Source organism: Oreochromis aureus, linkage group 3 (assembly GCF_013358895.1).
Source record: "Oreochromis aureus strain Israel breed Guangdong linkage group 3, ZZ_aureus, whole genome shotgun sequence".
Lineage (NCBI taxonomy): Eukaryota > Metazoa > Chordata > Actinopteri > Cichliformes > Cichlidae > Oreochromis > Oreochromis aureus.
Window position 1 is genome coordinate 102814352 of NC_052944.1, and position 27146 is coordinate 102841497.

The window sequence follows — 27146 nt, forward strand, 5'->3', positions numbered from 1 at the left end:
TGTGTAACTTGAAGGCCCTGAGTACTTTCTCCCACACTGAAAACACTGGGATGATAACATTATTTGAACATTACCTAATAAGACTGATTCAGGACAGACAATTAGTTATGTTAAACTTTCCTAGCAGTCCTTCACAAACAGGGAACAGTCTGTCTATTCTCTCCATCTGTCAGCTGCTGCTGGCTCTTCCTCCTCCTCTTCCTCACACACTGCTGAGTTTGTCCTGGTGGATCATCAGGGTGCAAAGCCTCACAGATGATGTGCAGCAGTGGGTCCCTCAGTCTGTCCTCACTCTGGACACTTGCAGTTGTCACACATGGAAATCAAATGTGTGATAAGCTGCAGGATTCAAACACAAGTGTAACTTATAAATACATGTTCATACTTTTATTACACAATCAGAGAGAAAAAGAAACAGAGAGAGAGTGCAGGACAGACAGACAGGTGACAGTCTCAGGTGTATACACTGCTACAAAACAGCACAAGAGAAGGAGGATTTAGTGTTTGTGTTATTACGAAAAGTGCTAAACAAGAAGAGTTCCCAGATGGTACAGTGGACACATGTGTGACTCCTGTGATTAAAGCATCTTTCTTTCAGCTTAACGAGTGAACCGTCAGCTCGTTCAAACACACGTTAAAGTCCGTTTGGCTCGACACCACCGAACAGAGGCAGCAATATAACATAGCTAACATTAACAGTGCAGTGAATCCTGCTTGTGCCGTCATATTCAGGACTGCAAACCGAGCAGCATCACTGACTTTCAGCTTGTTGTGTTTGTGGATATATGACTGACTTTAATTATCCATAAAATCATCACATTCTCTGTAAGAGAATCAATGAGTACTAAAAATGTGCACCTTTACCTGTGTGTTTTCTGGAACAGGAACAGGGTGATATCTGTGACCCAACTCCCACAGCTGGTTGGGACTCATGTTGTTTTCTGTTCGCAGTGGATGGTTGTCCCATCCACTGCAAAGTGTATTAAAATCATCCTCCAGTCGAGGAATAAAGATGTAATGGCAGCAAAAGAGGTGTGCAGCATTTGAAATGTCAAGAAGGCCTTCTTCCTCAAGGTTGTGAAGAACATCGTAGTAAATGCATGCAACGGCCACCCAGAGGTCTCTCCACAGTCGCTCTATTCTGAAATAATATATAAAAAATATTTAATTAGGTATGGCCTTTCTTTGGTGTGTATGAGAAATTCCCTGCTTGTTTCTAACCCTACATGAAATGTGTGCATGACAACAGTAATAATACATTATCAGGGCATGTAGGAAGGACCCAGGCATATCACTTAAAAGGTGCCAAAAGGGTTGTAATGATCAGTGGCAATACATGAGATGACAACCAGACCATTAACACAGAATGAACATTCAGAGAATGAAGTAACAGACTGGAAAGGAGTGTGAATAACTAAAAATAGGGCAGAGTCCTGAAGGCTCTTTGGGGTTTGTAGGACCTGTCCAATATTTTCTTCCTTGAGGGGTAAATAATGGAAATTGAAAGAAACAACAACAACAACAACAAAAAAACAAAAAAACACCTGACACATATCAGACAATATATCCTGCTGGATAGGGCACTGTTCTCTAAAGACATTTTACTATAAAACTTTTTTCATAAAACTATACCCTTTAAATGTTTATGTATTTTTAAATAATGGAAATAAAGCTGCAACACCTTCCATCTTATGTCAGAAACATTTGAGGTTGACAGTATTTTATGAGAACAAACCTTTGATTGTGCACACTCATTCCCTGAAATGAAACTGCCTCTTCCTGTGCCACGAACAGTAAACATCAGCCGTGCAACCTCCACATTTTCCCATCCGTGGTTGCCACGAACCCTGAAAACAAAGAAAAGTACCTCAAAACATTCGAAGCTTTAAACAAACTTAGATCTGATGATAACAAACAACTTATGCCTTAATCAAAGTGTTTTTAAAAAATGTAAAAGAATCCTTAAAATCTTTGATTGCTACTGCTCTAGAAGGCATAAAAAAATTGTCTCATGAATGCACTTTCCAGCATGTGTCAGTATGAAGTTTAATTTAACACAGCTGTTAAAACATTTTTCAGGATTTACCGGGTTGGTAACAATTATTTAGATTTATTGAATTTATAGGAAATTACACAAGTGCCATCTTGTATCATTATGATCTGTGTAAAGAGACAATTTTAAGAATATTTTTGCAAAAATACGTTAAAGTTGGAAGTAATTGGCCGATGTTCCACTCTTGAAGATCAGCTGTGCCCATTTGTTGCACATTGTGGGAATGGAGAAGTTGAGGCCCTTGCAGGCTACCCACAATTTTCCCCAAACTGAGCGACCCAGCTAATTCAACACCTTTACCAAGCACTGCTGTTATGTAATTGGATACAAGGGGTGAGATAGTAATATTTTCCCTCCTTGGTTGTAGCTCCCTGACATTACAAGGGTAATCATTTTATGATGTCGGGTTCAGTGTTACACCAGGATTTCAAATACAATATCATCATCAATAAGAATTAGTATTAGCATTTCAGAATTGTAGGTAACCACTTTTAAATGCCATAGACCAGCGGTCCCCAACCCCCGGGCCTCGGACCGGTACCGGTCCGTGAGTCGTTTGGTACCGGGCCGCGAGAGTTGAGGCTCAGGTGTGAAATGTATGGTTTTCAGGGTTTTTATCGGTTTTCAACGTTATTTTGTTATCGTTTTTATCGTTAACTCGGTTTTCCTGGGTCTTTTCACGTGTGTTATGAATAAATCTTCTTTTTTTCGGTACCGGCACTAGTTTTATTTTGTTGTATTCATCCGCGACACCTCATTGCCGGTCCGTGAAAATATTGTCGGGCATAAACCGGTCCGTGGCGCAAAAAAGGTTGGGGACCGCTGCCATAGACTACTTATTTGTTTAATTTGATGTATTCACTCTAGGAGAGCGCAGAGGGAATATCCCGTTTAACTTATGCTATCTGTTTAAGTTTAGATAGTATTTGTAAAGATATTGACCATATCCTTTTCTGAAAGTGTGGATATAATGGATGGGGTAAGGTACTGGCATGCCACAATTTTATAGTTGTTAAATTCTGGGTACAAGTATACATGCCCATCTTGTACATGTTTTTTAATATTATTATTATCATCATCATCATCACCATCCTACCCAATTACATGTTTCTTTTAATCAGGTTATGCTGTTTTAATGACTTTACAGTATAATTTACATTGTGTTCCTTCAATTTTCCCTAATTGTATGTTATATTAATCCCATATTTCCGTTTTAATATTTCCAATGTTTGCATTGTTTTCTTCACTGCCTGGTCTGCCTCTGTCTCGCCTGTATGGATGCATTTACACCTAAATTTCCCCAACAAATGATGTTTTAATTCACCACTATTCCAGTGAAACACGAGTCTCCCATCTTCCTGCTACCGGTCTCGAGGTTTTGTTCACCAAAGCACACACCAACATCATACTGACGGACAGATCACTGCCCTATTCCCGCCTTGTCTGACCGTGTTTTGTGGCTTTGGTTCACTTCACCTCACTCTTCCCCATTCTTGTCATTAAATCAGGCCGTTCTGCAACCATAGCAGCCATTCACTCTATGGCTTTATTCATGGTGTATTTTACCCCTTCACCCAATGCCGTTCTCGTTTCCCACATTATATTTGCAGTGTTCGTCTATCTATCAGTATCTGCGGAGTATGGTTTTGTACCGAGTATCCTATTTTGTAGAGCACAGCATGTAAAGGTTAGCTCGGTTAGCAGGATGCTAGCATGTAGCGCTTAGTGAGACACGCATCAGACGAGTTGAGCAAAGACCCCGTCTGTGTACCTTATACGTGACCAACGGATTTAAATAAAATTAACGTTTCAAAAGACAAACTTGAAGATAACAAACTTTAACAAACTTTAAGATATAACATAATATACTTACCGGAGAACCGCCAGGGTTTGCCGCTGCCATCTTGCCGCTCCTGAATTCAAAACTGCCTCTGCAGACAGGCAGGGGAGGCGCGGAAATTTTCTTTGAGTTAGTCAAACGTTTTCCTCAGTTCGAGTAGATGATAAAATAAAAGAAAAATGAATGGGATTTTAAGTAGGACTAGGCGTTCTGTAATGATCTCTATTTAGGAGAAAAACTTAATCACTCACCTCTAAACAGCTCTCTTTTCAGAAGACACTGCCGGCTAATGGTGTCATGTGATCAAACAGCGTAATTTAATTGGCTGAGAGCCGCTCGACTCGATCTAGTGCTGATTGCTCTGGCTTGGGTCATTTAAGGTCATCACTTTTGCAGTTGAATTTTTGCAGGTGAATTTTTGCAGGTGAATTTTTTGCAGGTGAATTTTTGCAGGTGAATTTTTTGCAGGTGAATTTTTGCAGGTGAATTTTTTGCAGGTGAATATTTTTTGCAGGGAAATTTGGAGGATAAAAATTCAGTGTTATAAATTCAATGTCTAAAAATAGTTGGATTCTGATGATACTATATTTCTTCCATATTGGAAGTCTCATTTCATTTTATTGATACAAATGTAACAGCATTTACATTTTTGATATTTAACTATATATACACCATTTTTTGAAGGAAAAAAATCCTCAGTAATGAAATTTAACTCACTTATCTCAAATATAATATTTCAGTCAAAATTCAAATTATTTATTTATATTTCATATCCCTTATAGCTGTGTGACTGTCGAACAGACAGATATTAATATAAAATGACCACTGGCTGAAAGCTTTAGTTATATTTAAGGGGACTATCCCAAAAATAAACTAAGAAAATTTGATACTTGTAAGTTTTGGATAACATGGAAAACAAACTGATGCAGAAAATATTTGTTTATTTCTCTTGATGCATGCTCAATCATCAATCATCCAGGTAAGTAAGACAAGGGTACGTGCACAGTATTACTAAACCAGACGGACTATCATGAGAAAATTTTGTCACTACTCAGTGATGAAAATACTTATGAGACCCTGAAACGAGACCCAACAGGCAGTACCCAGGGGAGTCTACACCAAGTCTGTATGGTTTACCAAAGATACATAAAAAGGGTGCACCTTTTTGACCAATTGTCTGTATGACCAACTCGGTCACCTATAACATCTCCAAGTTTCTGGCTTTGATCCTCAACCCGCTGGTAGGCAACTCTGAACACCACATCCAGAATACCTTGGATTTTGTTGAGGTCATAGATGTCATTACGGAGGCAGATGAAACCATGGTCTCGTACGACGTTACATCTCTCTTCACTTGCATCCCAGTCATGGAAGTGTTGGAGGTAGTCCATAAGAGATTACAGGATGACCCCAACCTCAGCAACAGGACCACTCTCAGCATTGACCAAGTGTGTTTGCTTTTGGAACTGTGTCTTCATTCCACCTACTTCACATACAAGGGTCAGTTCTACAGGCAGAAACATGGGTGTGCCATGGGCTCCCCAGTTTCACCCATCGTGGCCAATTTGTACATGGAAGAAGTGGAAAAGAGGGCGTTGCTATCCTACCCTGGAATACCACCAAGCCATTGGTTCAGATATGTGGATGACATTTGGGTGAAAATCAAATCTCAGGACGTACTACATTTCACGGATCACATTAACTCGGTGGACCGACACATCAAATTCACCAGGGAGGATATGAAAAGTGGCAGGTTAGCCTTCTTAGACTGTGAGATTTCCATCAGTAATGGGGGACATCTAAAAGCTGACGTGTACCCTAAGCCTACGCATACAGATCAGTATTTAAGGTTTGACTCTCATCATCCACTGGAGCACAACCTGGGTGTCATCAGGACGCTACAACACAGAGCGAACACCATCCCCACTGACACAGCGGCCAGGGAGGCAGAAGAACAGCACATCAAGAAGGCCCTGAGTAAATGTAGTTATTTCAGCTGGACTTTTGTCAAAGCTGGGAAGGTGCCAAAAGAAAGCTCCAGCCGAAAACCTGTAGTGATCCCATATGTGTCAGGAATATCGGAGCAGTTGAGACGCATTTTTTTTCTAAACACCGGGTCTCTGTGGCTTTTAAACCCCAAAACACGCTGCACCAAAAATTTGTCCACCCCAAGGATCGGATACCCCGACACAAACAGAGTAACATGGTGTACGCTGTTAAGTGCAGGAGGATTGTCAGGATTTATACATCGGGGAAACCCAACAACCTCTGGCGAAGTGGATGGCACAACACAGAAGAGCTACCTCATCAGGCCAGGACTCTGCAGTCTATTTACACCTACAGGCCAGTGGACACTCTTTCAATGATGAGGATGTACAAATCTTGGACAGGGAGGAACGCTGGTTTGAGCGCGGATTCAAAGAGGCCATTTACATGAAATGGGAAAGACCATCTCTGAATCGAGGAGGGGGCCTAAGGTTACATCTGTCACCATCTTACAATGCTGTGATTGCAGCCATTCCCCAACTCTTTGTGAATGGTACTTATGGCCATTGATCAGTGGGTTTTGATCAGTGGGTTTTGGTCAGTGGTTGGCGACCAATGGTCATGAGAATTTGCATAATTAAGATCAAGGAACTGACCTCCCAGCCCATTGTTCCTTCAGTCGGCTGGTTTCAGTCATTATGCAAATGTGCTGGAGAAACATGAAAACCTTATAAAATATTGATACACTTTATAAAGGGACAACTTCTCACAGCTCTTTAAACTTTTTAAAGAGCTGTGAGACAGGAGGGAAACACAGCTGAAACACAGCTGGGGCAAATCAGGGCTAACGAGATAAGGGAAGCAAAACCAGACACATTAACATGAGACACAGACCTTCAAAGTAAAGCAGGAAACATAACACAGACATGGACTTGACAAGGGGATACAGCTGACAGGGGAGACAGAGCAACTAGAGAACACAGACATAAACCATAAGACAGAACTCTAACAAAGAAACCAAAGACTAGAAATGATAAGTAATATCAAAATCAATATCAATATCAAGTTCAATTATATAATAAACTCAAAACTCTGGGTCGATGACCCAGGTCTCCTAACTATATTGTCTATTACTGTCAGGGCTGCAATGATCCATGTGGTAAGTTGAATAACTTGATAACATAAAATCCTAGAGGCAAAGTGTTTTGCTTAAATTTTTTGTTTCATCCACAACTATGCAGGTCTCAGTTGGAAACGTGAACTCAAGTATTTCATCCACATTTGTTACTAAAAACAGACATTCGGTAGAAACATCTGGAAGCAGCATGTGAATAAAAAGTCTGACAGCAGCTGCAGTGATGATGCTTTCATTGTTTAATCTGTCTTTAACCAAATGGTGAAGAGCAAAGAGAAGAAAAGGTTTTTCTAACCTCCAAAACAGCGGCAACTCTTTCTGTAATCACCATTAAAATGGATAAAAGCTAACGGGGACCTTCATCAAAGCCCCTGATCAACAGACTACAATGAGAACCCCCCTCCCCCAAAGCGTCATAGTTGTTCCATCCACCACAGTTTGTTGTAGATAGACAAAAATCTGCAATAAAGATACAGACATTACTTACTGAACTTAACTCTGAAATGATGTTTGAATCAGGGAGCTCTTTGAAGTCTTGCGTGGCAGCAGCTGACCTGCTTTATATGACAGCAAGCAGGGGTGAGTCTAAAGGGGTGCATGGGGTTCCATCTTGTTATGTTTTTTAATATTCAAATTTCCCATCGAGGGGGCCAATGTGTGTTTATCATCTTCCATATTGAGTTGATTGGTTCAGCTGCCCGTCGCTACCAGATCTACTGCCCAGTTGCACATGTGCGAAGGTAACTCCACATGGACAAACTGCCCGAAATGCGTTTACAGAAACATTTCAGGGATTTTGAGTCATTCTGCACTCCAGATGCATTAAATGTGTTTAAAATTTTAATCACGTTAATCGTAATGACGGATTAATCTGCATTAACGCGTTAATTTTGACAGCACTAATATTAACATGATTTTTTAACATCTCCACCATTAGAATGTCTTCTTTTTGCAGCAGGAAAATTTTCATCAAAGTTCAGCAAACACGAGAAAAAGCTGATACGCTCACTTAACAACCAGGACAACCAGGACAAGAAAAAGAGGGGGAGGAGAGAGCAGCAGATTGATGAGGCAGTGAAGAGGAGGTGAGCGTTCGGCAGAGCAGAGCCAGGAGCCATTATACCTCAATAGAAGCTCTGAACTCACACTGTCAGCATGTCAGCACACAACCTCACACATGACTGCTTCATCTACATCAAATAGAGTTTTTGTAAGGTAAAGACCCTAAAAATAACACAGAGAACCCCCAACAATCACACATCACCCTATGAGTACTTTTGTAAAATTGGCAAAAGAAACCTTATTTTTTAGCAGGAAGAACCAGAGACACTGAAGCTAATCTGAAACTGCTGGCTGAGGTTAAAAGGATCGGCAGAAATGATCTTCTTCAGCTTAATAATCAACAAAAGACCCAGGCAGGTTTAATCTGCATTAGAACTCAGCTCAATCATTACTCAAAGGAACAAACCTGAACCTATGTGCATGAATGCATCGTGTGTGTTTTATGGCTCCATCTAGTAGAAGTAGAGCAGCTGATGGCAGCTTCCTCTGCTTCACACTGCTATCTGACTGCATTCAACTGACACTGACATGAAGCAGGAAAGAAGGAGCTCATATTTGGACATTTCACATGATGGAAAGGGTGATTTCATGTGATGTGCACATGAATGATTTTTGTTTCCTCTGCAGGTGAAGGTAAAAGTGAGTGTGAGCAGCATGGATCAGTGTGAGGACAGAGAGGAGGGAGTCCCTCCCTCTAAAACCACTCTGTGTGGGGAACATGAGAGCCAGACCAAAGCTCAGAGGTGAGATGACCATCTCTAACTGTCCATGACTCTTCTCCATGTCACAGCTCAGCACTCACATCACTGCTCCATCATTATTCGCAGAAACCAACCTGGACCACCACCCAGCTCTGTGTCATATGAAAGTAACCGAGTTAAAGATATCATTAAGAGATTTGAGCAAAGACAGTTATCTGAGAAAAAGTAAGATAACATCAATAATATCAGCTGATATGCGATGAGGATTTTCCTGAAGATTTATAAAATTTTTTAGGATCCATCAGAGACTGAAACCTGGACCTGAAGCCAGCTGTCTGTCCTTACAGAGTGATGAATCGAAGGGCATTGGTTGTCCTCCTGCAGAGAGGTAATGTGTGTGTAAATGTTGTTGTGACTCAGTGTTTGTAAATAAATCCTCCGTCCTGTCTAATGTCAGCTCAGCTCTTTTTCACACACATTTCTATGTTCATATGTGAAGCAGTGTGTGTTGGAGTTTTTCCACAAACACAGCAGTCAGAGTGTAAAGAGTGGATGTTGTAGGAGGTGTTTCAGTTTAGATTTTGATCAAACTAATTTAAGTGTTTGTGGTGTTATTCCCATGACTGAAGAATCAATCCAGAAAAGTCAGTCCTGAGTAAATCCTAAATAGTCCAGATGAAACAAAGATGATGTGAAATATCCTAAATAAATAAATACGTGTGACATGTGATGAGACTCACTGTTCAATTCAATTCAATTCAATTTTATTTATATAGCGCCAAATCACAACAAAAGTCACCTCAAGGCGCTTTATATTGTACAGTAGATACAGAGAAAAACCCAACAATCATATGACCCCCTATGAGCAAGCACTTTGGCGACAGTGGGAAGGGAAAACTCCCTTTTAACAGGAAGAAACCTCCGGCAGAACCAGGCTCAGGGAGGGGCGGGGCCATCTGCTGCGACCGGTTGGGGTGAGAGAAGGAAAACAGGATAAAGACATGCTGTGGAGGAGAGACAGAGATTAATAACAGATATGATTCAATGCAGAGAGGTCTATTAACACATAGTGAGTAAGAAGGTGACTGGAAAGGAAAAACTCAATGCATCATGGGAATCCCCGGCAGCCTACGTCTTTTGCAGCATAACTAAGGAGGATTCAGGGTCACCTGGTCCAGCCCTAACTATATGCTTTAGCAAAAAGGAAAGTTTTAAGCCTAATCTTAAAAGTAGAGATAGTGTCTGTCTCCCGAATCCAAACTGGAAGCTGGTTCCACAGAAGAGGGGCCTGAAAACTGAAGGCTCTCCCTCCCATTCTACTTTTAAATACTCTAGGAACAACAAGTAAGCCTGCAGAGCGAGAGCGAAGTGCTCTAATAGGGTGATATGGTACTACAAGGTCATTAAGATAAGATGGGGCCTGATTCTTTAAGACCTTGTATGTGAGGAGCAGGATTTTGAATTCAATTCTGGATTTAACAGGAAGCCAATGAAGGGAAGCCAAAACAGTCCCTGTCCCTGTCAGGACTCTTGCTGCAGCATTTTGGATTAGCTGAATGCTTTTCAACGAGTTTTTGGGACATCCTGATCACCCACAATAATTATTTTATCTGAGCTGAGCACTAAATCAGATAAAAAGTCTGAGAAATCAGAGAGAAACTCTGTGTAAGGCCCAGGTGGACGATAGATGATAACAAGTAAGACTGATTTCTGAGTTTTACAGCTGGGGTGGACAAGGCTAAGCATCAGGCTTTCAAATGAATTAAAAGTCTGTCTTGGTCTTTCGTTAATTAATAGGCTGGTGTGAAAAATTGCTGCCACACCGCCCCTCGGCCTGTGCTTCGAGGTTTCTGGTAGTTAGAATGACTCGGGGTGTTGATTCATTTAAACTAACATAATCATCCTGCTGCAACCAGGTTTCTGTAAGGCAGAGTAAATCGATTTGTTGATCAATTATTAAGTCATGTACTAACAGAGACTTGGAGGAGAGAGACCTAATATTTAATAATCCACATTTCACTGTTTTACTCTTTGGTTCAGATGTGGATACTGTATTGTTCTTTCTTTGTGATTTTTTTTATGTTTAAGTTGTTTATTGCTGGTTTTTAGTTTGTTTTTCATCACTGACTGTGATTCATGTGCTTTCATGTTTTACAGCTCAAAGATGGAGGCGTCTGTTAAGGAGCAGCTGCTGGACATGCTGGAAGATTTAAGAAAAAAAGAGCTGAAACATTTCCACTGGTTCTTGCAGAACGGACCTGGAGGTGATTTCACAACCATCAAAAAAAGCCATCTGGAGAAAGCAAGCAGAACAAAAACAGTGGATCTTATGGTGGAGACATACACTACTCACAATGTGATTGAGGTGGCGGGGTTGATTTTAAAGAAGATTAAAAGAGGTCAGTCAGAGAAAAAAAGAATAATAATACTACATGTTATGCTCATTACGGTATGCAGATACAACATTGTCACAATTATTTTCAATAAATGTATTAAACTGTTTTAGTCTGATTTCTTTCTGTCTTTTCTTATCAAATAATATTTGGGAACAAATGTTATATTTACATTATTTTGAAGCCAGACAGGGTTTCTTTTTCAAAAAGACCAGTTCATGATTCAAGGTGCACTTTCCTCCAGCAGGAAGTCCCTCAGTCCAGGAAGCTTCATCACATTTATCAGAAGGTAAGAATTTATGTGTTTGCCTGTAGAGACATCAATATGGCAGAAACACATGAAGCCTGAGTTAACCAATCAGATCTCTGATTGTTTCCATGTGGTATCTGTGTAGGCTCAGTGTTGCTCTCCAGTATGATTAAAGTCATACTGGAGAGCCAGCCAATGGCTGGTTAGTTAAATAATCTCAGCAGCTACCTCATATTTATTCTCTGGAGATACATCCAGTTAATACAGTGGACAGCGGACAACAGAGGTTTAGATGAGATGTAAGGATGGTTGATAGCAGATTCTAAAACAAAAAACAAAACAGTGATTTCACAAAACATTGAGGCAGTCAGGGTGACGTTATCCAGCCCTAACTATATACTTTAGCAAAAAGAAAAGTTTGAAGCCTAATCTTAAAAGTAGAGATAGTGTCTGTCTCCTGACTCCAAACTGGAAGCTGGTTCCACAGAAGAGGGGCCTGAAAACTTAAGGTTCTCCCTCCCATTCTACTTTTAAATACTCTAGGAACAACAAGTAAGTCTGCAGTGTGAGAGCGAAGTGCTCTAATAGGGTGATATGGTACTACAAGGTCATTAAGATAAGATGGGGCCTGATTATTTAAGACCTTGTATGTGAGGAGCAGGATTTTGAATTCAATTCTGGATTTAACAGGAAGCCAATGAAGGGAAGCCAAAACAGGAGAAATATGCTCTCTCTTTCTAGTCCATGTCAGTACTCTTGCTGCAGCATTTTGGATTTATTAAAGGCTTTTCGGGGAATTTTTAGGACGTCTTGATAATAATGAATTACAGTAGTCCAGCCTGGAAGTAATAAATTACTCTCTTATCTTAAATGACAGGAAAACTGAAATCATCGTGTTTGACAGCAGTATTCCTCATGGCCAACTCCGTGACACATTTGGTTCCTTTGCTAGTTTCCTTACTGACACTGTTAGTGACCCGGGTGTGTTTTTGCATAGCTCTTTTATATTCGACAAGCAAGTGTCTTCTGCTGACCTGCATTGGCTTCCCGTTAAGTATCGTATTCAATTCAAAATCCTGCTGCTCACCTTTAGAATTATTAACAATATAGCACCAAGCTACCTCATTGAACTTGTTACGGCCCTAGCTGGGCCTCCTGAAACTGCCCTTGTGTGGGTGTGGTGTTTTCTCTCTGCCTCTTCCTCCCTTGCTCCACCCCTCTGTCTCTCTCTTGCTCTTCTCTCTTCCCAGGACACAGCTGTGGCTTGTGCGTGGCTTGTTGTGAGTAGCTCAGCTGAGCAGTGTGGAGGTGGGAGAGGCTTCTGGTGTTTTCCCTCTGGGCTGGTCAGTGTGTGATACTGGTCTAGGTGTGGAAAAGGCCTGCTGTGTGTGTGTGAGCAGCCCCACCGTGCGTGGCTTGCTGTGAGTAGCTCAACTGGGCAGTGGTTTTGCTCAAGTGACGGTGGCCTCCATTACTTGGTTTGGCCTGCCTGGTTATTGCTAATAGCAGCGTTGCTGTATTTTTCTGTTGAAGCCTTATAATTGTTTTCTTTGTTGAAGTTGTCACCATCTCCTTGGGTTGACCTGTCTGATTTATCATTAAAGCAGCGTTGCTGTCTCTTTCTGTTTATATGATTATTGGGTTAATTGATTATAATTAAGATTTATTTTGTGTTAAACACCTCTGCCTTTCGTCCTTTTCATTTCAACCCGGAACCAAATGTTACTGTCCCCCACCCTCTTCGCCTAGCTTTCATGTGGGGACGTAACAAACTACTTAGATTATACACCCCTATTAGTGCACAAAGATAATCTTCCCAGTCAGTCTTGGTACAGCCAAGATCCCGGCTGAAGACTAGAGGTGACCGGGCTTTTGCCTTGGCTGCACCTGATCTGTGGAATAATCAATCAATCCTTCAACTCGTGGTTAAATGCCTATTTATTTAGCTTCGCCTTTTCTGTCACTTAATGCTTGTTTATTAGTTAGTTTAATGCTTATTTCTACATTCGTTCTATTCATAACTACTTTTAATCATTTTTAAATTTTTGACTGTTTTATCTTTTACAATTCTGTTCTGTTATGCTTTTATATGTATTTCTTTTGCTTCTGTGTTTTTAATGCTATTAACCTGCTAGCATGTTGGGTACTTTGCCATGGCCTTCATATTTCCCTATTACATATATCTGACCCTGATAAGCACTTTTGTATAACCTTGTTTTTAAATATGCTATATAAAAAAAAGTTTGCTGTTGTTGTGTGTTATCTGGCTTCATGGATAGATGAAGTTGGGTGTCATCTGCATAGCAGTGAAAATGTATACTATGTTTTGTGATGATATTGCCTAAGGGAATCGTGTCTAAGGTAAACAGAATTGGTCCTAGCATTGAACCCTGTGGAACTCCATAGTTAACCTCACTGTATGAAGAGGACTCTCCATTTACATGAACAAATTGGAGTCTATTAGATTGATATGATAAAAAAAAACAAAAAAAAAAACACTGCAGCACAGTACCTGTAATTCCAACAGTGTGGTCTAATCGCTCTAGTAGAATATTATGGTCAGAAGTATCAAACGCTGCACTGAGGTCTAGCAGGACAAGCACAGAGATGAGTCCACTGTCAGAGGCCATAAAAAGATCATTCGTAACCTTCACTAAAGCTGTTTCAGTACTTTAATGAGCTCTGAAACCTGACTGAAACTCTCCAAATAAGCCATTCCTCTGCTGATGATCTGTTAGCTGTTTGTAAACTACTCTTTCAAGATTTTTTCTGAAATGAAAGGAAGGTTAGAGATTGGCCTATAATTAGCTAAGACAGCTGGGTCTAGAGGTGTTTTTTTTAAGTAAAGGTACATGGCCGATTATTAGAGATAGGTTGATCAGATTTAAGATTGAAGCATTAATTGATGGCAGGACTTCTTTGAGCAGTTTTGTAGGAATGAGATCTGAAAGACACGTTGATGGCTTGGAGGAAGTAACTATTGAAGTTAACTCAGAAAGATCAATTGGAGAAAAAGATTAGATAAATATCAATGGAACTGAATGTTCGTGTAGATAATGTTATATTTGTAACATCTATAATGAACTTTGCTCAACATTGGCAACAAAAAAGAGGAGACGGAACTTAGCTTGCTCAGTTTATTTTAAAAGAATTCCATAATCATAGCCTGACTAAAAGTACACATTTGTTGGCCCTTTCCCCCAACTAACAGGACAATCTCCGTGCTTCCAATGGCTACCTTCTTTGATTATTTTTTGAATTGAATTTTTTTTATTTCAGTCAACAACAACAATAACAAAAGATTATAATTTTACATAAAAGTACTCAAACAGTAACTGAAAAAGGAATAGGCTGAAGCCTTGTGGCTTATAATTATCCTATCCCTTACCCCCCAAAAATAATCAAATCCTTAACCAAGAAAATAAATAGCACTGATAAATAAGTTACATAACAGTTTGACAGAAATCAATGATAAATCAGTAAATTAAATCAACACAATTTTTTTTATCAAACCAAATTTCTATAACCTTTTATAATACAAATTTTTAAAATCTTCCTGAAAAATGTCAAAGAAAAACACATCTTCAGTTCATCATTAAGTCCATTCCATAATTTCACTCCCAAAACTGACACACATCTATACTTAACATTGGTTCTCACTTTAGGTATTTCAAACTTATAAGACCCCCTCAAATCATATTTTCCATCTCTTAGTTGAAACATACTTAAAATACAATTTGGAATATTCTTTTTCATCAGTCGATATATCATTTCTAAAGTTTTAGAATATATAATGTCCATGAATTTTAACATAGATGATCCTACAAAAAACTGGTTGGTAGACTCCCTATATCCAACTTTATTTATTATCCTAATAGCTCTTTTTTGCAATTTAAATATTGAATCCAAATATGTTTTGTATGTGTTCCCCCAAATCTCTGCACAGTAGGTCATATAAGGCAAACAAAGGGAAGTATACAATAAATAAAGGCAGTTCTCATTCAAAAAATCTCTTGTTTTATAAAGAATAGAAATAGACTTAGATAATTTCCGTTTCACATGTTCTATGTGGGGCTTCCAACAAAGTTTATCATCAATAATTACTCCTAAAAATTTTGTCTCATATACTCTTTCAATTTCAACATTATTTAAATTACATTTTACTTTAATATTACTTTTACTTTCATTCAATGATAGTTTATTAAATATGAACCATCTATTTACCTTCAAGAGTTCAGTTTCCACTGTTTTCAGTAATTTCTTCATATCCTTTCCAGAGCAAAATAAGTTTGTATCATCAGCAAACATCACATATTTTAAAGTATCACTGGCTGTACAAATATCATTTATATAAAGTAAAAAAAAACTTAGGTCCCAAAACAGATCCTTGCGGAACTCCACAAGTTACTTTTCTAAGTTTAGATTTCATGTTATTAATACTCACATATTGGAACCTATTATTCAAGTAACTATTTAACCAAAATTGTACAACACCTCTTAAACCATACCTTTCACACTTCTGTAAAAGTAAAGAATGATCTATCGTATCAAAGGCTTTACGTAAATCAATGAACACACCTATTCCAAACTGTTTTTCATCCACAGCCGTTGCAATATTTTCAATAAATTCCATCACAGCTAGAGATGTTGAGCGATTTCTTCTGAACCCATACTGATGATCAATCAAAATAAATTTTCCAAAAGTGTAGCATCAAAAGCATTATTCACTTTCTGCTCATTCAAGTACGTAGCTACTCAGTCATTAAAGTAGACTTAAACTGTACAAGCAAAGTTCCTCCAACTGTTAAAATGTACTTACTCCAGATTCAACCTGTCAACGGTTAAACAGGACTCTTAGCCCGCAAAAAAAAAATCCACAAAAGTTAGGCTTTTCTGTTTCTGTGCAGCTGAAACCTGCCAGAAAATGGCCCACCAATAAACGAACAGTACTCGCACTCACCAGGTGAAGAATAAAAAACTAGAACCGACTTACATGTCTGGACAACATAACAAATGCCTCCCCCTGGAGAGTTGAAGTGCTGTGTTGTCTCCTTTTACGGGTGCCTTCAAAAATAATTCATAGCTACAAACAAGGCCCATTTGTCACCAACTTGGCTCATCGCTGGCAACAACAAGAGGAGGCGTCACAGTCACAACTTAGCTTGCTCAGTTAGTTAATTTTACAAAGAATACATAATGGCCTGAATAATGGTAAACATTTGTGGAGAAATACCTTGCACTGAAAACTTAAACGCAACGAGAACACATTGTAAGAAGACGTCTGTAACATGCCAATATGAGGTTGGCAACCTAACCCTCCAAAAGAGAGAGTGAAAGCCAAAGACATTGCAAGATTTGGCTTTTACACTCTGGCTTTTACAGTATAAAAGCCAGAGTATAACTCTTATCTTCTCTTTTCTTTTCAGGAAACAGTGTTAAATTTTCAGTTTTTATGCCATATGTTAAAACAAGATCGAGAGTAGGGGTACTCGAACTCAAATGAGCCGCGGGCAACTTCTGGCACCATCATCTCATTGGAGGTCGCTTTAGTGTTCAAGTATTACAAAAAACAAGAAAACACCCACTAATATTTCCAAAAATGTAGTGTTTTGTTTGTTTTTTAAAAATTCAAATATTGAATAACAAGACAAAACCTGCAAAAATGAACATACTTTTTTTTTTCTTACTCTTAAATAACTGAAGTATTTAATTGAACTTCTAAATAAACACATTGGTAGTCTCTTTCTGGTCAGACACTTGGCAGCACTTCTGCTATAATTTTGTTTGTATTTAACAAACTAAAAATGCAGATATAAGCGTACATATTGGCTTTTGACTGCTAATGAAAATTGTTTTCTTTCTAAATAACTCTCTGAACTAACACAGCCAATCCCTGAACACGTTTATGCTCTCTTGTTACCTCAGCCAGGTCCGCAGCTGCGAACCATAATAAAGAGACCTCTAATACATCAGGTTCTGTGTCGGGCTTCATAGCTGGTAACCAGCTTTACTGTCAGGGTCAACTTCGCTAGTGAGAGACAGAGAGAGGTGTTGAAAGACTGCTCCAGCAGAACTTATAGTTTCGGAGGAAAACATGAACACAGTGTATAGTTGAGCTTTAACAGCTTACTTACTACTGGGCTCGTCTGGTATGCCTGTTGGCTGCAGTGGTTATTATTATATTTACATGCCTCCATCTCCCGTTTCTGGTTGGTGACAACTCGTACTGTTCGACTCTCCTGTGTCTTCCTCCCTCACGCTCACAGACACATAACGGGTATGGCAGTGAATTCTCCTTGCAGCACGAACTACACTGCCCATGAGGCTACATTCTTTAGGGCTATCCCTGTAGAACTCTGCTTAAATTGCCTTCAAATTAAATCCTTTTTCAAATAATATGTCTTTTTATATTTCTTCACGTCAATATGCAGGACGCGAGTTGAGGTGACGTGGGCCACAAATGGCACGTGGGCCGCGAGTTTGAGACCCCCAATCGAGATTGTGATTAAAGTGGTGGGTGGGTTCCTTTACATTTTGGGAGAAGCCAATTGAGTCTAATAACAGATTAAATGCCATGTTAAGGCTGTCAGTTTTGAATGGATCCCTTAATAAAAATTTTTTAAAAGCATCTGATATATCTAAAATTTAATGTATCTAACCGTTGTAACATACAATTTTAGTGCAAAGAGTTGGATGAGCAGAAGGCCCAATGTGGTTTGAAAAGAAAAGACCCACATATCTGATGAGATATTTAAAAAAGTTTTCAAGATGCAAATAAATTTGTACTTGAATAGTTGTTGGCACTGTTTGAACCACAATAGACTAATCATTTTATCTGCTGTTTTTAATTCGTGTGTCAGCTCCTTCAGGTTAAACTCAAGTGTACTCTGAAGAAGAATTTCCAATGTGTGTTTGAGGGAATTGCTAAAGCAGGAAACCCAACCCAACCCATAGCTGCATCTTTGGGCTAAAATTGATTAAAAAAAACTTAAATTAGCGAATTCCGCCCTCCACAAAACTTATACGGAGCGACTCCGTTAACAACAGACTAAAATGTGGCAGTTTGGCTATATTCACATTGGTGCTTGTGGTCATTATAAATTTTTCATCAGCTGAGAGCAACGTGGCAGTGACTTACCTCTGTCCATGCTGAAAGGAGCTATGGGCAGGGGAAAAATCCACATGCTTACATCACCACACAGCGCACACGAACACAAACAGTCGGAGTCAGATCACATAGGAAGGTGATTAAAACACAAAGTAAAATATTTAATCAAACAAAGCATGTTTTGGTGAAATTGAAAAGTATAACCCAAATGCTACACAAACATCTAATTAATTTAAACAAATGTTATTAAGATCCAAATAAATGGGTATATAAGTTATTGGCAATGTATAGACCATAGTAGACTAATCATCTCAACTACTGTTTTTAATTCAGAGACTCTTCAGTGGTGTCAACTTAAACTGAAGTCTAACCTGAAGGATCAGTTTGAGTGTGTGTTTGAGGGGATCGCTAAAGCAGGAAACCCAACGCTTCTGAATCAGATCTACACAGAGCTCTACATCACAGAGGGAGGGACTGCAGAGGTCAATGATGAACATGAGGTCAGACAGATTGAAACAGCATCCAGGAAACCAGACAGACCAGAAACAACAATCAGACAAGAAGACATCTTTAAAGCCTCACCTGGAAGAGACAAACCAATCAGAACAGTGCTGACAAAGGGAGTGGCTGGCATTGGGAAAACAGTCTTAACACAGAAATACAGCCTGGACTGGGCTGAAGACAAAACCAACCAGGACATCCAGTTCATATTTCCATTCACTTTCAGAGAGCTGAATGTGCTGAAAGAGGAAAAGTTCAGCTTGGTGGAACTTGTTCATCACTTCTTTACTGAAACCAAAGAAGCAGGAATCTGCAGCTTTGAAGACTTCCAGGTTGTGTTCATCTTTGATGGTCTGGATGAGTGTCGACTTCCTCTGGACTTCCACAAAACTACAATCCTAACTGACCCTAGAAAGTCCACCTCAGTGGATGCGCTGCTGATAAACCTCATCAGGGGGAGAATGCTTCCCTCTGCTCACCTCTGGATAACCACACGACCTGCAGCAGCCAATCAGATCCCTCCTTACTGTGTTGGCAGAGTGACAGAGGTCAGAGGGTTCACTGACCCACAGAAGGAGGAGTACTTCAGGAAGAGATTCAGAGATGAGAAGCAGACCAGCAGGATCATCTCCCACATCAAGACATCACGAAGCCTCCACATCATGTGCCACATCCCAGTCTTCTGCTGGATCACTGCTACAGTTCTGGAGGATGTGCTCAAAACCAGAGAGGGAGGACAGCTGCCCAAGACCCTGACTGAGATGTACATCCACTTCCTGGTTGTTCAGGCCAAAGTGAAGAAGGTCAAGTATGATGAAGAAGCTGAGACAGATCCACACTGGAGTCCAGAGAGCAGGAAGATGATTGAGTCTCTGGGAAAACTGGCTTTTGATCAGCTGCAGAAAGGAAACCTGATCTTCTATGAATCAGACCTGACAGAGTGTGGCATCGATATCAGAGCAGCCTCAGTGTACTCAGGAGTGTTCACACAGATCTTTAAAGAGGAGAGAGGACTGTACCAGGACAAGGTGTTCTGCTTCATCCATCTGAGTGTGCAGGAGTTTCTGGCTGCTCTTCATGCCCATCTGACCTTCATCAACTCTGGACTCAATCTGCTGGAAGAAAAAACAACCTTCTGGTGGTATAAACCATCTCTCCACCAGAGTGCTGTGGACAAGGCCTTACAGAGTCCAAATGGACACCTGGACTTGTTCCTCCGTTTCCTCCTGGGTCTTTCACTGCAGACCAATCAGAGTCTGCTACGAGGTCTGCTGACACAAACAGAAAGTAACTCACAGACCAATCAGGAAACCGTCCAATATATCAAGGAGAAGCTCAGTGAGGATCTGTCTGCAGAGAAAAGCATCAATCTTCTCCACTGTCTGAATGAATTGAATGATCGTTCTCTAGTGGAGGAGTTCCAACAGTACAGGACTTCAGGACGTCTCACCACAGGTAAACTGTCTCCTGCTCAGTGTTCAGCTCTGACCTTTATGCTACTGTCATCAGAAGAAGATCTGGATGAGTTTGACTTCAAGAAATACTCTACTTCAGAGGAGGCTCTTCTGAGAATGCTGCCAGTGGTCAAAGCCTCCAACAAAGCTCTGTAAGTAAATATGTGCTCATCACTTCATTCTTAAAATCATGGGAAATAAATCAGGTGTGCTCAGTTCAAATAACACAAAAGCAAAAATAGTGAATTAAATGATCTTCAGTCACTCAGTAAATATATGGTAGTTTTAATGTTTCAGTCCAGCAGGATGTGTCAGCATTTCTGAGACATCTTTTTCTGTAACTTTTATCAAAGGATAATCCAGACCCACCCTAAAAGAACATGAGCTCTGATCCTTCAGCCTCTCTGATAGTTTTATCATCCTCGGGGTCTTCACTTGCCTCTAACAACCAGTAGTTTAGCTCTGTTCTTTTTAAAGCAAATATTTCAGCTACCAGACTGTACTTTCATCTTTTTCAAATGTTTGTAATTGAAGGTCCAGTTTGTCGCTCACTTTTATTGCAATCCTCAATGTCGCTCTTTTTTTTCAAATGTAAATCTGTTACCGCTGTGGGGCCAGAACAAGATAATGAACCCAAATACAGACAAAGATGGAGGAACTGAATATTACTAAACACGAAGGCTTTATTTACACACGGGAACTTGACACCTGGAATTTTTAACATGAACTGTGAACTATGGTGGAAGTCAGGTGCTTGAAGCTGTGAACATGAAGTGGGCTCTACGGTAGGTTTCAAGAAACAGGTCTCTGTTCAAAAGATGGTGATCTAAATCACTGTAACAGAGGTAGAGAAGCATCAGAAAGAGCACTGTTGGAGGATACGGTAAGTGAACGAGGCTATCTTCAATGTCTTACTTGTCAGCAGGTGGAAAGCGACTTGGGGAAGGCACATGGTGATGTCTCGGTGAGTACTCGTTAGCTTTGAATCCAGGCATAGTGGTCCAGTAATTCTAAGAGACGAAAGGCATTAATGTGGCTGTGAATGAATCGAGAATACCAGCATCCAGGAAAACGTGACAGAACTGCAACGGTGAGTAGATGATCTGAGGATTAGGAGGTTAGCAGACAATTTGGTGAATACTTATTGTGAGTGCTGGTGTTGTATTCAGCCTAGTACATCAGTGCCAGGTGTGGACAATGGACAGGCTGATCAGGCTTCACCCAAAGGCAGAAACAGAGTCACTCACAAAGACCATGACAGCAGCAACTCAGCAGTGGCTGTCTGGAAATCATAATCGGCCACACTGTGACGGCCCTGGTTGAGATTTAATAGCTTTTTCCCAGAACTACCCTCAGGAATGGGGTGAGCAAAAGTATTTTTGAGCAGATAGGTAAGCAAGAGAAATCTGCCAGCGTCCCAGGTTTTCAGAAAAAAGGATTCAGGTTCCAGGTGAGAGTGGTTGTCTATCTCTCTGTGGGCTTAGTGGAAGAGCCTGGATGGATCTCTGCTTTGACTTTGATATTTCCTGACACCACACATTCTCTATGAAGTCTGTACTTCAGCTCATCTCCTTTATACAGACCTTTAACAGGAAGAGTTTTATACATAGCTCATAGTTTACAGGTAATGGGTATAATAATTACTGAACAGATGATGTCGTGCTGTGAACTTTCTTGCTGTGGATCTAAAGTGAAAAAATACATCTCAGAAGATTTATATCCAATCATGTTTTTGTGAGCCCCCACAGTTTGATTCTGTTCATCTGGACGTAGCGTCTTCAGTTGTACAAATGTTTTGTCACTCATCCAAGTGACCTCTTCAGTTTCAGCTGACTGCAGATTTCCCTTCATCTTATAAACAGGACATCTGCATAATGACACTGAAGAAGTGTCACTAAATCTACCTGCTCTTCACTGGTTTTACTTTAGATACACTGGTATAATTGTTTATTTTGAAATATTTTTCTTCTGTTACACCTAAATTCTTAAACATTTTTTAAATTGAATTTTGCATTGCTGTGTACTCATTTGTACACATTTGATTACCTAGGTTCAACATTTTATTTGATAATAAATACTATTGTTTTGTTGTTCTTGTTGTTTTTTGCAGGCTAAGCAGCTGTAACCTCTCAGAGGAAGGCTGTGAATGTTTGTTGTCAGTCGTCAGCTCCCAGTCCTGTAGTCTGAGAGAGCTGGACCTCAGTACCAACAGCCTGAATGATTCAGCAGTAAAGCTTCTGTCTGCTGCAGTGGAGAGTCCACATGCCAAACTGAATATTCTGAGGTCAGATCAATTTGTATTTGTTTTGTTTTGTTGTTTATATGTTTGGTTTTTGTTTTTATCAATTGAAAATAAATCAAACAATTTAGCCAATAAAGGTAAACTTTACCATTTATTGTTGTTTCGTACCATTTTTATTCATTTCTGTTAAAGTGAAGTTTCACTAACCTACTCTACACAAAACAATAAGGATTCTTCAAATACAAAATTAGTTATTGAACTCTGATTACACTTTAACAACAATCTTTGTTCATGTTTTCATTTTCAGACTCAATGTCTGTGAACTGTCAGAGGAAAACTGTGAAGCTCTGTCCTCACTTCTCAGTTCTCAGTTCTCTACTCTGAGAGAGCTGGACCTGAGTATCAAAAACGTGCAGGACCCAGGAGTGAAGCTTCTGTCTCCTGGACTACAACTTTTGAAGTGTAAACTTAATAATCTGAGGTCAAATGACATTTTCTTTTTTAAAATGAACCAAAAAAATATTTTATCCATGTTCATCCATAAGATGTTGTATCTTAGTATGTTAAGGTTTCCTTCAAAACTAAAACGATGGAATGTAATATAGTAAATACAATAACAAACTTTACATGAGTTTTATAGATTGTCTTTTATATTTCAGACTGAGTGGGGGCAACATCTCAGAGAGAGGCTGTGAAGCTCTGTCCTCAGTCCTCAGCTCCCAGTCCTCTAGTCTGAGAGAGCTGGACCTGAGTAACTCTGACCTGCAGGATTCAGGAGTGAAGCTTCTGTTTGCTGGACTAAAGAGTTCAAAGTGTGCAGTGGAAACTCTCAGGTCAGGATTCAAACCTTTCCAAACTTTCCCACACACAATCATTTAAAATGTGATCATAAGTTGAAAACATTGGGTCAAATGACCCAGGACCATGACAATTAGACTCTGAATTACTGCATAAAATTTGACACAATTATATATTTGTTTATTTAAAGGAAAAAACTTTATGTGCTCGCTAATTTAGAGATTTAGGGCTCCTTTGTGCCCATAATATATACATTTGATTTCGTTAAGAATACAAAACAATACAATACAATACAATACAGGAATACAATGTCCAAATTACATATTTTGCTGGATAATAAGCATTAATGAAATTATTATGTCTTTAATGACACCACATTTCCATATTTAGGAGGTTACTGGTAGTATTGGTTTAGTGTTTGAGTTTTCCTTGCAAAGAAACATCTGCAATTTTACAATACATATTTTAAAGCTGTTTTCTCTAAAGAAAAGTATCTGATTCTCTGAATCAAAAATCGTCATTTCAGCGGGACATCAAGCCAAATCTTTTAGTTTGAATCCAGTATTCATCCAGTCAGTATTATGTAGTTTTTTTTTTAATGAGCTACTGTTCCATGTATTAGAATTTGATTTTTCTCACATTTGGAAGTCACGGAATCTAATCCTCAAAATGGGATGGGCCCGAGTGCTCCAATTACTACTGGAACCACTGTTGTCTTCACCCTCCACAACTTCTTGAGCTCAAAACATGTTTTACATTTTAGATTCTTCAAAATATCCCCCTTTTGCTTTGATTACTGCTTTGTACACTCTTGGCATTCTCTCAATGAGCTTCATGAGGTCGTCACCTGAAATGGTTTCCCAACAGTCTTCAAGGAGTTCCCAGAGATCCTGAACACTTGTTGGCTTTTTTGCCTTCACTCCATCGCAAACGTTCTCCATTCAGGTGACAGTCAGGTGACTGTGGAGGCCAGGTCATCAGATGCAGCACTCCATCACTCTCCTTCTTGGTCAACGAGCCTTTACACATCTTGGAGGTGTGTTTGGGGTCATTGTCCTGTTGAAAAATAAATGATGGTCCAACTGAACACAAACTGGGTGGCATGTTGCTGCAAGATGCTGTGTTGGCCATGCTGATTCAGTGTGCCTTCAATTTAGAACAAATCGCCAACAGTTTTAAATGACTCCCCAACAGTGGCACCAGCAAAGCCCCCCGGCACCATCAAACCTCCTCCATGCTTCACAGTGGGAGCCATGCATGTAGAGACCATCCGTTCACCTTTTCTGTGTTGCACAAAGACATGCCAAGTGGAACCAAAGATCTCAGATTTGGACTAATCAGACCAAAGCACAGATTTTCCACTGGTTTAATAATAATAATGATGATACATTAAAGTAGACACCCCAAAAGGATGAAGTATTCATCAGGTGTCAAGATGGCGCCGGTGTGTGTGGCTGCTCGTTTGTCACTGCCAAGTTTGTTCCTGTTTATGTTATTTCTAATTTGTGTCATCCACGAAACAAGGTCTCTGCTGAGGTATGATCGCCAGACACTATTGGACCTCAAACCTGTGGTCCAAAATATTGTGTCCTTTGGAGCTGGTGGGCAGCAACCCCTGCTGCCTATTTGCATCGGAAACGCCAGGTTACCTGTACCGGGTTCCGGTGTACCGGAACCCGGTACACCGGAGCATCATCGTCGCCGGGGTAAACGAAGCGGTCGCCTGGTGAAGCTAAAGGTTTACCTAAAGAATTATTCTTCTGTTTTCCGACCAGTGCATGGATTCTTTTCAAGGCTGTTTGCGTCTCGGCATTTTCTGGATCCTGTTGATGCCTGTTTAGTGCCTGTGGTCGGCTTTGATGATGATGCTCCTCGGCCTCATTGCCCATGCCCTCCCAGGCTAAACATTCGCTGTCAACATTATCAGAACCTGAGATCGCTGCGTCGGGTTTCTGGACCTCCTGAACCCCAAGCGCCGACTCCAGCTCCCACTAGGATTGGTCTGGTGAACGCCAGGTCACTTTTAAACAAAACTTTTATTCTTCGGGACTTCTTCAGTTCCTGTGATCTGGATTTTATGTGTGTGACTGAGACGTGGCTGAGTGTTGGTGAGTCCAGTGTTGTATTTGAACTTTTACCTGTGGATTGTTGCTATTTTAACTCGCCACGGAGTTGAGGCAGAGGTGGAGGCACAGTGACTGTTTGCAAAAAGGATTTTAGTGTTTTCTACAGCCGTCGTTCTCCAGCTTTGAACTTACCTCGTTTGAGGTGAGTCGTACAAACCCGGTTTTCTGCGCTGTCATCTATTGCCCCCCGAAATACAATAAGAACTTCATAAACGACTTTTCTGATTTTTTAGCTGGGGTTATGCCCAACTATGATAGTGTTCTTATTGTTGGAGATTTTAATATACATGTATGTTGTCCTCATAAACCACTGATAAAGGACTTTTTAAGCCTTATTGACTCTTTTAGCCTGGTACAGTCCGTGCCTGGCCCTACACATGAGCACGGACAAACACTGGACCTTGTTCTGTCATATGGTCTGCCTGTCACTAACTTGGAGATTTGTGACTGTGGACTCTCAGATCATATGCCTGTCTTATTCAACGTTGGTTTGACATATACTGCAGTTAAATTTGGCGCTGCTACTCGGTGCTGTCGGGTTATAAACCCCGCCACTGCCGCGCAGTTTTCTGCTGCTTTTAATCAGCTGGCGGCCCTTCTGAGTTTGTTTCCTCTGATACAGAAGAGCTAAATTCCTGGTTTTATTCTTGCTGTCAAAAAATCATGGACTCTGTGGCTCCTTTAAAAACCAGGCAGCCTAAGGCTAAACATGAGCCTTGGTTTAATGAGAGCAGTCCTGCTGTTAAGAGGGAATGTCGTCGAGCAGAACGAAGTTGGAAAAAGGATAAACTGCATGTATCATTTTAAATTTTAAAAGACTGCTGGCATTGCTACCAGAACACTGTTAAAGAGGCAAAAAGGGAATATTTTGCAAATATTATTTCTTCCAACTGTCATAACCCACGTGTGTTATTTAGGACTATTGACACTGTTCTTAATACTCCATTGAATGTCTGTTTGGAAGTTTCTCCTGAGATTTGCAATGATTTTCTAAACTTTTTTATTGAAAAGGTTGTCACCACCAGGGCTCTTATCACAGCTCCTGACTCTGACCCCTCTGTCTCTGTCCCTTGCACTGCTGTTTTTACTCAGTTGGATGATGTGAGGATGTGGTTTGCCATATTAAGCCCACAGGTTCCCCTCGGGATCGTGTCCCTCCACAATTCTTTAAAGAAATTTTTCCTAGTATACAACAGTATGTCCTTGACATTATTAACAGCAGTCTGTCTTCTGGTATGGTTCCTGCAAATTTCAAACATGCAGTAGTGCAGCCACTCCTTAAGAAACCTGGCCTTAATCACACCGTTTTAGCAAACTATAGGCCTATTTCCAAGCTGCCTTTAATCTCCAAGGTTTTAGAGAAAATTGTTTTTAGTTAACTGAAAGATTTCCTAGATGATATAATGGCATCTTTGAGGTTTTTCAATCAGGTTTTAAAACCCTTCACAGCACAGAATCTGCATTATTAAGGGTTTTTAATGACATCCTTCTGGCATG

The 27146-nt window shown here is 40.0% G+C and overlaps 1 long non-coding RNA gene and 1 pseudogene across 2 annotated transcripts; one reads left to right on the plus strand and one right to left on the minus strand.

The window, feature by feature from the left end:
- Window positions 1–280: 280 nt before the first annotated feature.
- LOC120438685 lies at window positions 281–4179 on the minus strand. Of its 2 annotated transcripts, XR_005612042.1 has the most exons (5): window positions 4145–4179; window positions 3927–3984; window positions 1736–1847; window positions 865–1141; window positions 281–339 (listed from the first exon to the last, which is right to left on the minus strand). It is a non-coding gene; the product is annotated as an uncharacterized LOC120438685 (long non-coding RNA). The 2 variants fall into 2 exon arrangements; XR_005612041.1 differs by having other exon boundaries at window positions 3927–4173.
- Window positions 4180–19609: 15430 nt separating this feature from the next.
- The window catches only part of LOC120434883, a 145297-nt pseudogene continuing 137760 nt past the window's right edge, over window positions 19610–27146 (plus strand).